Genomic DNA, 13,624 nt, shown 5'->3' on the forward strand with positions numbered 1-13,624 from the left:
TTAAAGGAAAAAATCACCACTGTGAATATGATTATTTCCTAAAACAAGGTCAAATATGTGGTAGAAATGTGCAATTATTTTTGAAATTGGTGCCCTATAACTAGAGAAAACTTAGAAAAAGGCTGTAGATTCCCCATATCACTCTTATGGGGGAATCCTACAACAACCAGATTGCATTGTGTGTGGTCTCATCCAATCAGCTACAGATGTTTACAGAGCACAGGGGGCAAGTATGTTTTCCCAGCAGATCAGTGAGTTAGCAGAGGCAAAGTGTTATATCTCTTTACTGAGGTTTATTTTCATTTACAAAACATTTTTCCTCATTGAGTCTGGACATATCATACCGGTGTGCAAAGATCATAAAACAAACAGCATGCTGGAGTCAGTTATGTGGATCAATGCAAACTTACTGAGAGTTGCACACGAACCTGAATGCTGCCAGAGTTGCCGGTGTCAATGGACTAATAGTGCGTTTCTGTATTACTTTATAGTTCTGACTATTCTACTATTTCAAAATATGATTTAATGGTATAAAATAAATAAATAAAATGTCAGAATGTGTTTGGTGTCTCTTTTTGAAGAGCTTTGGTGATATAATAGTTGGGTTCAGCAGCTTTGACTGGTCTAAAAGTAGGTGAGCACTGCAGCATTACAGGAAATAAAACATCTAAAAATGGCTCTGCATTTAAGTGACATTTAGCAGCCTTGAATAAATGTTATGAAATCATATGGGATAGAGATGAGGGCACATCACAAACAAGTGACATCCAATATTATGAAAGTCTACACAACATTTAATAAAATATCATCTGAGCCTACTAAATTCCTCATGGAATGATTGCAATGCTTTCTCCTCTCACCTCGCATCTAACTCGTTTTCATACTCATGTCACACATGCTGACAAATTTGATGAAAGGAAGCAGCATTACTGAGGTGCAAACAGGGGGCCAAGTAATCATTTAATATGCTGTTTTACAACTAGCCAATACATTCTGTGTATGCACAAGGATTTAGCAGAGAATATTAAGCTTGGCTGTCATTTTAATGATTATTTGCAGAGCGAGATCAACCTGCCTGACAATCCTCCTGCGTTACAGTAATAACTTCTTATGGGGCTTATGAGAGCTGCAGAAGTTTTTGTTTCCTGCACAGCTCGATGAAGTTTGTTGCATTGTGCCATTAGGAGAAGAAACCATAAGTGCAACGGATGTATGTTTTACAAGTGATGACTTATACATCCTGAATCATGGCTGGAATGCAGGAGGTGGACACAAACACAGGAATGTACTGTACAATGTGATGCAATCTACTGTGATGACCCAAAATAAATTAATAAATAAATACAATAATAAATAAATGGTAGCTTTGAGACATTTAAAATATTAATTTTATTTGACATTGTGTCAGAGAGCTAAAGTTTACTGAAAATAACCAAGCAAGTAGCATCTAAGTAGAAGCTGAGCAAAAAATGTGTTCCAGTCTAACAATGGAAACTATATGAATATTGTTTTAAACTTCTTATTTGAAAATAAACAGAAGGGAAAGGGCACGGAGAAGTATAAGAGGTAGCTGTGTTTGAACCAGCACTTGTTGACTAAAAATACACCCTTGTTAGTTACATAAGGAATCAGTTAACTCTCATTAATTACGAGTACGTGTTGACAAGCTGCTGAGCAATTTTCTGAGAAATAGCTTGGTAACCAACAGCTGGCAGCAGGAGGTACCGGCCAATTTATCTGCGGGCATGTCAGGCAGCTCTTACACTTGAGCACAGGTCTGTGTATAAGTGTCGGTCTACAAATGTTATATTTAAAAATGAACAGACAGGGTGCGAACTACAGGGGAGCCAGGGGGAGCTTGAGTCCTCTTAATCAGCAATGATCTCCCCTGAAAACATGATTTGTGAAATTTTGGGTGGGATCTCTAACATATTGACAATATTCTATTTTTGCCAAGCATTTCTATTTTTTTGTATCCTCATCATCATGGATCATACGTAAAATTAGGCTATTGTTGAGGTATGATTCATGCATGAGGGTGATTCTTCACTAATTCCCTTTTTCTCTGTTTTGTACTCAGCATACAGATATGTCAAAAAGAAAACAAGGAAGTTTACTCGCAAATTTTGGATTTACAAAAAAATCTAAGCCAATAGACTCTGAAGTCAGGCCTCTGTGGTCGCTTCTGCTTAAAGGTAAGGGCTATTCCCAATCAACTGTATTACTTACTGTTAGCACTGTATGTGATGGGTGTTGATGAGGACTGAATCCCTTGTGGGCAGCCTGGCCTGTTTTTGTTGGTATTCACAATGCTGATGCATGTAAATTTTTGTGCTCATCTGTATGTGATGGGTAACTTAAGGCAGCCTGATGTGCTCTGTTTTTGATTTAATGCTCATACATTTGTGTTTATAGGCTGTTATGCTATTTGACCTATCCATTTCTTATTTGTGCTGATAAACTGTAGGATATAATACATCATTCTGCTTTGGTTGGCCATATTGTATCATACTGTTATGTTTGGTTTTGATACCCGTGTGGAGGTTTGATGTGGTCATTAACTGATTATTATATTACATATATATCTATATATCTATATATATATATAGATAGATAGATAGATGTGCTGACATAAAGTAAGTAGGCCTACATACTATGAATGCTTCTCTGCAACAAGAGTCACAGTCAAGTCCTCAAGCGCACCCCCCCACGCCCCCACACAACACCCCCCACCCCCTGGTAAAAAAAAAAAAAAAAGCTCCCCGAAAGCCATGGTATAGTTGGCACATTGTGTTAAAAAACAATTGTAAATTACATCCAAAACTACGTAAAAGGTGACAAATCTATGTATGTGTGCATATGGATTCCTTTTTGTTGTCAGCAAACCAAGACGTGTTTACAAAAGAAGCACATCACATGAGAGGTGTTGATGGTGGTCAAGGGTGTCTAAAGGACTAGTTTGCATACAACGCATTGGCAGACACTATATCACAGTATACACTGACTTTGCCCATGTTCACATGACAGTTTGGGATGGAATCTGACCATCAACACCATTGTCACAGTGGTAGATGCCGTTGCAGAAGTGTAAAATTGGAAATTGTAGGAGCATCGTCCTTTAACTTTAAGTGAAAGTAATGGAAAATGTATTGATGTGGGGTTTTTCTGTTGTTAGGAAAAGCCTTGAACACATATTAACACAAGCATAAAAAATGTGACCTAAAAGCAAAAGGATGATAAATAAAGTACTGGAACAGATCTGCTTTACATTTTGAAATGGTTGAAATTCATACAACTGCTGACATTCAGTACATGTTTGAGTTTATAGCTTACCGAGGACATGGTGATTTATTCTCTGAGAGATCTCTAACACAATAACATATGACTCTCAGTGGAATATTTTAGGCAGTATATATTGATTTGAGAACATATATTTTGGCAGTGATTGCCCCGCAGGGAACAAACTCATATGGGAGCGTTAGTGCCATTTTCAACCCATTAATGAACGGAAAACCACAAAGCATTAAAGACGCTCTTTGAACAGACTGAAAGCTACAAGGTAAATCAATTTTAGTTTAAACTTTCTCAAATATAAATTGTTGGGACAGTTTTTCAAAAAGATCCTTAAGATCAGAGGACCTGCAGGGAGAACATGTTATTTATGACAACTGGTCTGAGTGGATTAGGCCAAAAACTATATTCTCTGCCATTTATCCATTTCAATACATAATATCAACAAAGGACTCTCCAATGACTTAAATATAAATAGACAACAACAACACATGATACCGTCAGGTTCAAGCCCACAGATTATGAGCTCCATGACAAAGATAATAATAACCTCTGGAGTGCCTGCCACTTAACACTTGGGCTGACTCAAATGCAGATATTCACAGGTCTCTAAAGTGCGACAAAAGAGCACAGCTGGTTGCTTCCCACATGGATAAAGCATCGGTGTCCACACACGGCGCACCTGTCCAGCTCCTGCTCAAACTCTCAGCCACTTTGATCACCATACGGGGTCACTGACTGCAGCCTAGCTTATCTGCTCCCTCTCCGCTGTGATGAACCCAGTATGAAAACCTATATAGGGTGTTTAGTGTATAGGATAGGGGGGCAAAGTCAAAAATGTACCCTCTCACCCACAAAGACTGAAGCAACTTGGGGTTAAGCACCTTGTTTCACACCATCTTAACAGTTGCACAGCACAACAATATCTACATTTCCCTACACATCACTTTCCAAGAGAGTCAAAGATTCAAACTAGCAACCTGCAACACAGTTGTCAGCTTTTCCAACATTTAGCATAATAACAGGACCCATGCCACCTGTTAAAAATTCCTCATGCACCCCCCTACTCTAATGTTTGAAAAGTTATATTAGACAAAACTATAAGTATTATTATAACTATGTAATCCTTGAATAACTGCAGGACTTTTTTTGCAGTAAAGTAACTGTCTAACATGGATTTTAAAGGACTAGTTCTCTTAATTAATAATGTAACTCATGAAAGAATGTAAGCTGTATTAGAAAATAAAAGTAAATGGGGCTGCAACTAACAATTATGCTCATCATCCATTAATCTACAGATTATTTTCTTGATTAATTGTCTATACAATTTTGAAAATGGCCATCAGAATTTCTTAAGAGTCCAAAGTGACATCTTTAAATTGATGTTTTTGTCTGACCAGCAGCCCAAAACCCAAATATATTTAGTTTACTATCACATAAAGACAGAGAAAGCAGCAAACCCTCAAAACTGAGGTGAAAGAATGGTGTGTTTAGCATATTGTTTAAAAAATGACTTAAACAATTAAATCGGTTATACGAAATACAAGGCAATTAATTTAACAATTAATATCGTGATCGGCTTTAAAAATAAATATGCAATAATGTTCATGCCATATATTATTACTTATCACAGTAGATGGTATTTAACATGACAAATTTGACAAAAAACAACAAGGCAAATGTACATTCATTTTTCACTGTGTGAGGAACATTTAAACGGACACAACACACGAAAAACTGTGACACCATACACTAGATTTTTCCTCTCTGACTCTCTCTCTCTCTGTCACATACTCACATACATGGAGAAAAATGTTTAAGGGAAACTTTACATCCCTCCATTATTGTCAGGCACAAAATAACAACACAATATCACAAGTAATAGGCTGAGGCAGCAAAGAGTGGTAATATGCAGCGTTATCTTCCCACACAGGGCTCTCTTCCTCCACATGCGTATATTTAGCCGACAATAATAGAAGTAAAGTGCTTTAAAAGGCTGCCACTGCTTGTTAAAGCCAGTGTTTATATTACTCATGTGTTGAGGTAGACTGAGTACGACGTCACTGTGTGGTGTGATATTATTTTAGATTCTTGGTCGGTCGGATATGGGTTTTGTGTTACAAGGAAAGTGTCTTCGCCTTTAACTCGATCAGTGCCATGTGCTCCTTGAGCAGCACCAACACATAAAGGTGTGGGCAGAGTAAACCGCAGGAAAATGTTTCACTTACTAGGGATTTGTGGAAATAACATAGTAAGAAATGGGCGTCATAGAAAAAAGTATTAGTTAAGTTTGAGAGATTCAGCGCTTGTAAAAAAAAAAATCCCACACACATCAATTGAAACTAGGAAACACCTGAGAAACACTTTAACCAAATGAAAGTGACATCTCATGAGTCACGCAGGCTATTGCCATTCATCCAGCTGTTACCTGTTGATTTTAACTTTAGATCTGATGCAGCGTGTATTCGAAAAAAAGATGCAAATGGGGAATGAGATAGACAATAGATAGACAGCAATCTGTCACTGACTCCTTGAGGCACATGGTCGTGACATCTGGACTTGGCGCTCACGGCAGGGGGACCAAACATGCTATTCTTTTTTATTGATTACCCCCGAATAGGAAACAAAGCCATAGGTCTCATTATAGTGTGTCATTTGATCGTTTAGGCCACAAATATGCATGATATCTATTTCCCCAGGGCTATTACATCATTCACACTAAGATTCTAAATCATAGTCTTAATCCTTCAGTGAAACCAGTTAGACACATACATCATTCAAACAAATAAAACTGCATTAAATCTGACTGTTACATGTCAATCTTTGTGTTAAGAAATATACCAGATTTGTTCTTACCAAAGGATCTTGTCACAAAGCATTCAGGTTAAGTCCTCTGATGAGTGGGAATAATTTGATGATCAGAATCTCTTCCTGTTGTCTGTTGAGTTTTCTGTCTTTTTTCAGTGACGGAGACAGAATTTAACTACATTCGTGGTCATTTACGCACACTCGGACCGTCGCTCTCCAAGTCAGCAGCTAAATATGCGCTTTGAGAAATGGTTGGCATTGTAAAACCCTCCGAAGCTCAACTGTGGGGGTCGCATTAGATCCGCCTCCTTTGCAAACCCCCACCTATAGCTGCGCTGTTCGCTGTAGGTTTCACCACTTGGTCTCCTATAGTTAGGGAGGGAAATGAAGGGAAAATCAGATGTGGCAGTCACACTGGTAATTCAAGTCTTAAGTGTTAAGGATTTGCGCATAAATGGCTCTGGGAATCCTTTACGCGCAAGACGCGAGTGGTGAGTAAATCAAAAATCTATCAATATGGAGTGCGTGTGAGATATACATTTGTCTCGTAATTGATTGTGAGCATTAAAATAGAAATTAAAAATATGCAATCGCGAATGTTACCACAGTACAACAAAAGCCTTCCTTTCCTCTGCCCAAACAAAAACACGCACCATATGAAATCAGCACACCCCAAGCAGTCCCCTGCATTAATGGTGTATCTGATCCAGGAGCTCTCAGCACGGTGCTGTCTGAGATTTGGCACCTGTTGAAGAGTCTGGAATGTGAAGAGTCCCCCCACACTCCCATACTCACACATGAGAGAACACTATTGGGCACTTAATACATAGGTGAGAAGGTCACCATTACCCCTGACAGGCAAACAACTGTGTAATAAACTAATTCACTAATTGATTTTAATTGCATAGTTGCACAGCAAGCTGAATCAAAGTTCACCTCTCTGTTTTTCGAGGAAATATCAATGAATGATGGTTGTGGCAAGGTGCAGATGTGAATCAAGAATAGAACTTTATTGTTCATCAGGGTGGAAAATCTTTAGCACAAAAACATGTAGCAAATCAGGTAACAAAAACTGCAAAACATACATATATAGTAGTAAAAAATATGATTAAAATATGCGAAACAAAGTATAAAACATGAAATATGATGATACATGAATACTTCGAAGCAATATTTGCAGCTCTGACCCAATGTATCTTATATTTAAACCCGTCTAAGCCCATAACACACACTGACCATAAAATGGACACATCTTCCCTGGAGAACTAACACATGTAGTTTTACAATGTTACTATTGTAGCTGTAAGTGTCCAGAACAAGATCACCAAAAAGCCAAGCAGAAAATTCATGAGAGTTCATATGTGGCCCCTTTAGCAGCCTCTAGAGGCCATGCTGGCTTAACAAAGTGTGAAGTTACTAATGTTCAAAAGCATATGTTATTTTGATCCTGGGTCATTTTCTAAACATAGAATTGACCTCATAATTGTAGAAAAACATATATAAAATAAAGCTGTACACATCTAATGTACAGTATATAGATATACTATATTAATCTATGGATTAGAGGAGGCAGTGTCATCTCTACTGCCTTCTGCTGTCCTGATTGAAGAACCAGTGAAACTCTTAAGAGCAGACAAGCAGATTTGACTTGTTTCAACATTTCCCTCATTGTAACTGCTGTGCTATAAGACGCACAGGCTGAGGATATGACAGTATGATTAGTTGCACTCCTGTTTTCCTGTGTCTACAATAGAAGACACTTGACGTCATGGCCTCTTAACTGACCTTTGTCCATGTTTGTTCATTTTGTGTAAAAACAAGATTCTGCTCTCACAGTTATTGCTTATAGGAAATGTTCATCATGTGAAAATACAAAATACCTGGTGTATTGGAAAATGTGTTGCTGCATGTTGACATACATTTATGTATGCAATATACTTAATTACTTTGACCTGGATTTTTTAATTCCAATTGTTATCAGTAGTTGGCTATTTGGCATTCGAGTTACAGAGCTCAGCAATACCCAGAGGGTAGTTTAGCAACACTTACCGCTATTCTGCAGAAATTTCCAGAAAAATATTTGGTTTGTTACACAATAAAATAGATGTTTTAACCTTTTCTTGCGTTTTACAAAAAGGACAAACGTCATTTTGTCCTTGGCCTATTTCATCAAGCAACAGATGGTTGGAAGAGTGTGTGAAGTTAAGAACATCAGTAAGTGTTGTTGACAAGGATCTGTGTTTTTCAAAACCTACCTGTTAGGTAGCCTATTTATTGTTCACTCAACAGTTGCTTAGCTCTGTGGCTGGAATGTAATAGCTTACTTTAGAACATACTATATACTATTTCTTACTCTATTGGCCTGCTGGGTTTTTAGGCGTGGTGTTTGGCAGCCTGTAGACCATCAGATACAGAACGTTCACTGAACAAAAGAACAACTTGTAACCAATTCTTCATGTCTCCCTCTGGTTCGAGATAGTAGTACTGCCTGGTGGGATCCCGGGAGATATTAGAATAACATTATTTACGTAATGTATATTATGAATTACATTTAGTGGAATCAGCCGGCCACCTCCAAATTTTGAAAATACCCTGCTTTAGCAATGAGCAGAGCTTGATCACTGCATGCTCTTTATCAATTCTTCAGTTTATTTAGAATAATTACATAACCCCTATTCGGAGAGAGAGACATATGGCTCATCTCTCTCAGACTGCAGATAGATATTTGATTTTTTTGTGATGTTTCTGTGAGCTGAGAGAGCTGGATAAGAGCCCCTCCTCAGACCGCAGGAGTTGGGCTGTATTGCTGAAATATATTTATGTAACAGAGGTGGATGTGAGGTTCAGAACATTTTTCCCCCGAGAGGTGGAAATATCAAAGGATGGGGCACCAGGAAGTCCATGAAACAAACTCAAGGGATATGCTGTATTATGTTTCATTGCATAAGACACTATGTTTAGATAAGGACTGCCAGCATAGAAACAGGCAAACTGACCACCTCTTTGTATAGAGAAACAATTTACAGACCCAGATGAGTGTCTTCTACTGATCAGTTTGACAATGGATCATAAACAGTATCCAAAAAATATCATCCAATCATTCTCTACAAGATTATTTAAAGGATAGGTTTACATTTTTTGAATTCTGTCTTAAAACAATGTTGACATGCCTTTATGTACATTGAAGGGGTCATTAGTTCCTGTAATCATTCTTCCTGTCCACACAGGTCACAAAGGGATCCCTTCAAAGAAACGATCACAGCGGCCTACATTTTCAATGTACAGTACATAAGGTCACCACTGTTTGAAGACAGATTTGAAAACTGATGCAAACAAACAGATGCACATTGAACTCAGAGGGCATTAAACATGGCCCTGGGAGGTTGGGGTGCTGGGGGTGCTGCAGCACAACTCCAAGGTGCAGCATCCCCGCCTCCAGGTGGCTGGCAACTTATAGGCCTGTTTGTGTTGTTGTAATAATTTTAAAATGCTAATTTTTAAAATAGACCCTGTGCTTAATATAGCGGATAGTGGAGAAGGGGAAAAGAAATGGGCGTGACACAGCCACTTACTGTGGACATTACACTCCACCTCTACTGGTCCCTGTGGGCTATATTGCTTTTTAAATTATGTCGAGCAGCGCAAGCTTTCCAGGTGGTTTCTTTATTGTGTGTTGTATTGATGTATGAATGTTTTCTTTAATGATTTACTTTAAAGAGGCTGTTAATGTCACTGCAGCAAATATCATGGGACATTTAAACAGCAAAACTAAAAACTAAACTTGACAGGGCAGAAGAAACTCTCCAGGGGAAACAGAATTACATTTTTAGCTTCTGAAATAAAACTTTTTAGACAGCTCTGATGGAGCTCAGGATTTATCAGGAGGACGGCTGCTTTGCTCCAAACAATTTCACTGCATGTACCTGGACTGTGTGTGTGTAACAGCTGACCTTTTGGATGTGTAGAAGAACACAGGGCATTAATTAACAGTAGATCCCGACGGATCCTGTCGGCGTGTCTGGAGATTTAAATAATCAATGAAGTTATGCTGCTGTGCCTCGTGCGTAAATGCGCACAAAGTCTCTCTTAATGGGGAGACACACTTATTGTTTCTGCTGTGAGGGGATCCCTGCAAATATTTAATAATAAATTAAAAATCTGAAACTGAAATATGTTCCCACGGCCATGGCATTAAACAAAACATAGAAGCAACACAAACAGATTTTTTTTTTCTTTGAGTATGAACTTGGTCTTTGAGGCTAATGTGTCATAGTTTAGTGTGTGTGTGTGTGTGTGTGTGTTTGTGTGTGTGTGTGTCTGTGAATGCCTTAAAAACACGTCAACACATTACAGGTCACATCCTCTTGGGACCTTTGGTCAGTGGGTCATTTTGGACGAGCAGTTTTCACATGTAACGTTTTGTGGTTTTACAAGAGGTTGGTTCTTAACCATCTTCACGAAGCATGTCAGTTAAGCAGGAGGCTGCTTTGTGATAATGGATAAACATGCATACACACACCAGTACTTGAAAATATTCTCTCAGGGATATCAGGGAATACCACTGACTCCCTGTGGTAAGTAATTGTTAAATAAAACAATGCAATAAGATTTCTAGTACTAACTCTCATGGTACTGTCTATATCTCTAAAGCAGCCTTCTGTGCTTCTCTCACTCTCACTCTGCGTAAGGCTGGGCACTGTTACGTCCCTTGCTGGTTCCACAGACCTGGAAAAAATTTGGTGTCTTGCTGAGGGACACTTCAGCAGGGTGGACGGAAGTTGGCATAGGGCTTTTAGATTTGTGTCCTCTAGGCCTTGTGCCTCACCAGGGACATTTTTTTTTTCAATCATTTTGACTGTCTTAATGCATATGGTGTAAATTTTGACAGGGGTGTGGATTTTTTTTTCATTTCGGAAGTTCAACCTCAGCTCCCTTAATAAGTCTATAATACACTGTGTAGCCAGAATAAAGACACTCGGATCCATGGACCCATTAAAACCGTATTTTTTGATGTTACAACCATTACAGCACAAAATCATGCATCCTATTATGTCAGGATTTCAATCTAGAGCCTTGGCTTCAAAATTTTAGTTTTTACTATTTTCCACCAGATGGAGCCATTTTCTCATGTTTTCCCAATGGGCCAAATACATGCTAATTTCCTGGTTTCCAATGAGGGCATTGCTGCTGTATTATGGAGCACTGCAGGCAAATGTAGCAAATATATGCATCTAAAATTATGTGTGTGTGTTGAGGTGGTCCAGGTATTCCTCACGTTGTAAGGACGTAAATCTCTTTATACAGTCATGTTGTGGGGACTCGCGTCCCTTATGGGCACAAAAAGCAAGTCCCCTTAACGTAAAATCAATAATTTTAGGGTGAAGACTTGGTTTAAAGTTAAGGTTAGTTAAGGGTTATGTTAAGGTTAGGGTAAGGGTTAGGCATGTGATGGTCATGGTTAAGGTTAGTTTAAGTCTCCACGAAATGAATGTAAGTCAATGTAATGTCCTCTGAAGTGATGGAAACACCACTGTGCCTGTACCTGTGCGTGTGTATGCGAGAAATAAAAATTATATGGTACTGAACGTATCATATAAAAAAAACAACAGCGGCATTATTTAAACAAACTGGCATTTAAAGGGTTAATATTCTGAATATGAATGAGTATTTGCTAGTGATGATCCGGACTGATGTTGGTTAAAATATTTAACTCAGTGAAAGTGGAAAATAATATTAATATATAATATTTTATGACAGTGTTTTTGATCCATTTTTGTCCTTTAACAATATCAGTGCAACTTTTTTTAAGTGAGACACAAGGACTAGTGGAGGGAAAGTCTCACTACAAAACCCTACAAATTGTACTGAAGATGTGTAAAAAATTACAAAGATTCGACACTAGTGCAAAAAGTGCATTTGAGTTTACATGAGGAGACAATACTTAAACTCTTGGTCTTTATCAATTAAAACTAAAAGAAGACCAGCTGTTAACATTTTCATTGATCTGGACAATGCACTGTTGTCCCGTGAGAGCTCATGTGAAATATTGGACCCTCTACAGTTAAATGCCATAACTACTCACCAGCATTTCAACTGTTAGAAGTAGGGGATGTGTACAAATTGTAAAGGCCTTACAGGCTACACAAATATACAGTTCACATAGAGATCGGGGCATAAAGCATCTGGTTAACGCAAGTCTGACTTGTTTTGTTGAATAGATTTTTAAAAATTCTGGATATGGTGGTAATTCAGTTACATCATCATTGTAATATCTGTAGTTTCTCTAACAATAAAAAATGTATTCAGGATTAAGCAATGTATTTAAATGGGCTTAACCTATGCAAAAATCTACTAGAATCTATGTAACATTGCAAAAATCAGGCACATCCAACTGGTCCATGCCTTTGTTACTTCCAGGTTGGATTATTGCAATTCCTTATTATCAGGCTGCCCTAACAAGTCTCTAAAGACTCTCCAGCTGGTCCAGAATGCAGCTGCACATGTACTGACAAAAAGTAGGAAAAGAGATCTTATTTCTCCCATTTTAGCACCTCTGCACTGGCTCCCTGTAAAATCCAGAACAGAATTTAAAATCCTTCTCCTCACCTACAAAGTCCTTAAAGGTCAAACAACATTGTATCTTAAAGAGCTCGTAGTACCCTATTGACCCACTAGAACACTGCGCTCCCAGAATGCAAGCTTACTGGTGGTTCCTAGAGTCTCCAGAAGCAGAATGGGAGGCAGACACCCTCTCTACATTTAAGAGTAGGCTTAAAACTTTCCTTTTTGATAAAGCTTATAGTTAGGGCTGGCCAGGCTTGCTTTGGACCAGCCCCTAGTTATGCTGCTATAGACCTAGACTGCCGGTGGACTTCCCATGATGCACTGAGCTCCTCTCTCCTCCTCTCCCCCTCCAGCTGTATGCATTCATGTCTCATTAATGCATGTTACTAACTTGGCATGTTCCCCTTAGTTTTGTGCTTTCTCATCTTGCAGGAGACCTTCAGCTGTGGACCAGCTGCTGTCCTCGTGGTCCAGCTTGTTACCAACCTCTGCTGCTATTATTATTAGTCATATATCTATTATTATTAATGTTGTTATTCTTATTATTGTTGTTGCTGTGCTTCCCTGTCTCTCTCTCTCCCCTCCCCCCCTCCCCCTTTCTCTCTCAACCCAACTGGTCAAGGCAGATGGCTGCCTGCCTAGAACCCAGTTCTGCTCAAGGTTTCTTCCTGTTGAAGGGGAGTTTTTCCTTGCTGCTGCTGTGCTTGCTCTCTGTAAAATGGATCTCTGTAATATAAAGAGTACGGTCTAGACCTGCGTTATGTGAAAAGTGCCCTAAGATAACTTCTGTTGTGATTTGGCGCTATATGAATAAAATTGAATTGAATTGAAAAAATTGAATCATTCATGCTTAATATTCTGTGCACAGTAAATGTTCTGGTACAATTATATTAATTAATTTAATAAGCAAGTTAATTAAATAATTAATTTTTAATTAACTGATTAACTTGTTAAAAACATT

The 13,624-nt window shown here is 38.4% G+C and overlaps 1 protein-coding gene across 2 annotated transcripts in view; it reads right to left on the reverse strand.

The window, feature by feature from the left end:
- slc38a3b (solute carrier family 38 member 3b) overlaps window positions 1-6,694 on the reverse strand; it is a 28,568-nt gene extending 21,874 nt beyond the window's left edge. Inside the window, exon 1 of one of the 2 annotated variants that reach the window (XM_044347767.1) lies at window positions 6,148-6,694. The gene's annotated coding sequence lies outside the window, so the exon portion shown is untranslated. The remainder of the gene's footprint in view (window positions 1-6,147) is intronic. The other variant, XM_044347769.1, reaches the window with a different exon arrangement.
- Window positions 6,695-13,624: the final 6,930 nt, after the last annotated feature.

This window comes from Thunnus albacares, chromosome 4 (assembly GCF_914725855.1).
Source record: "Thunnus albacares chromosome 4, fThuAlb1.1, whole genome shotgun sequence".
In the NCBI taxonomy this organism is placed as follows: Eukaryota; Metazoa; Chordata; class Actinopteri; order Scombriformes; family Scombridae; genus Thunnus; species Thunnus albacares.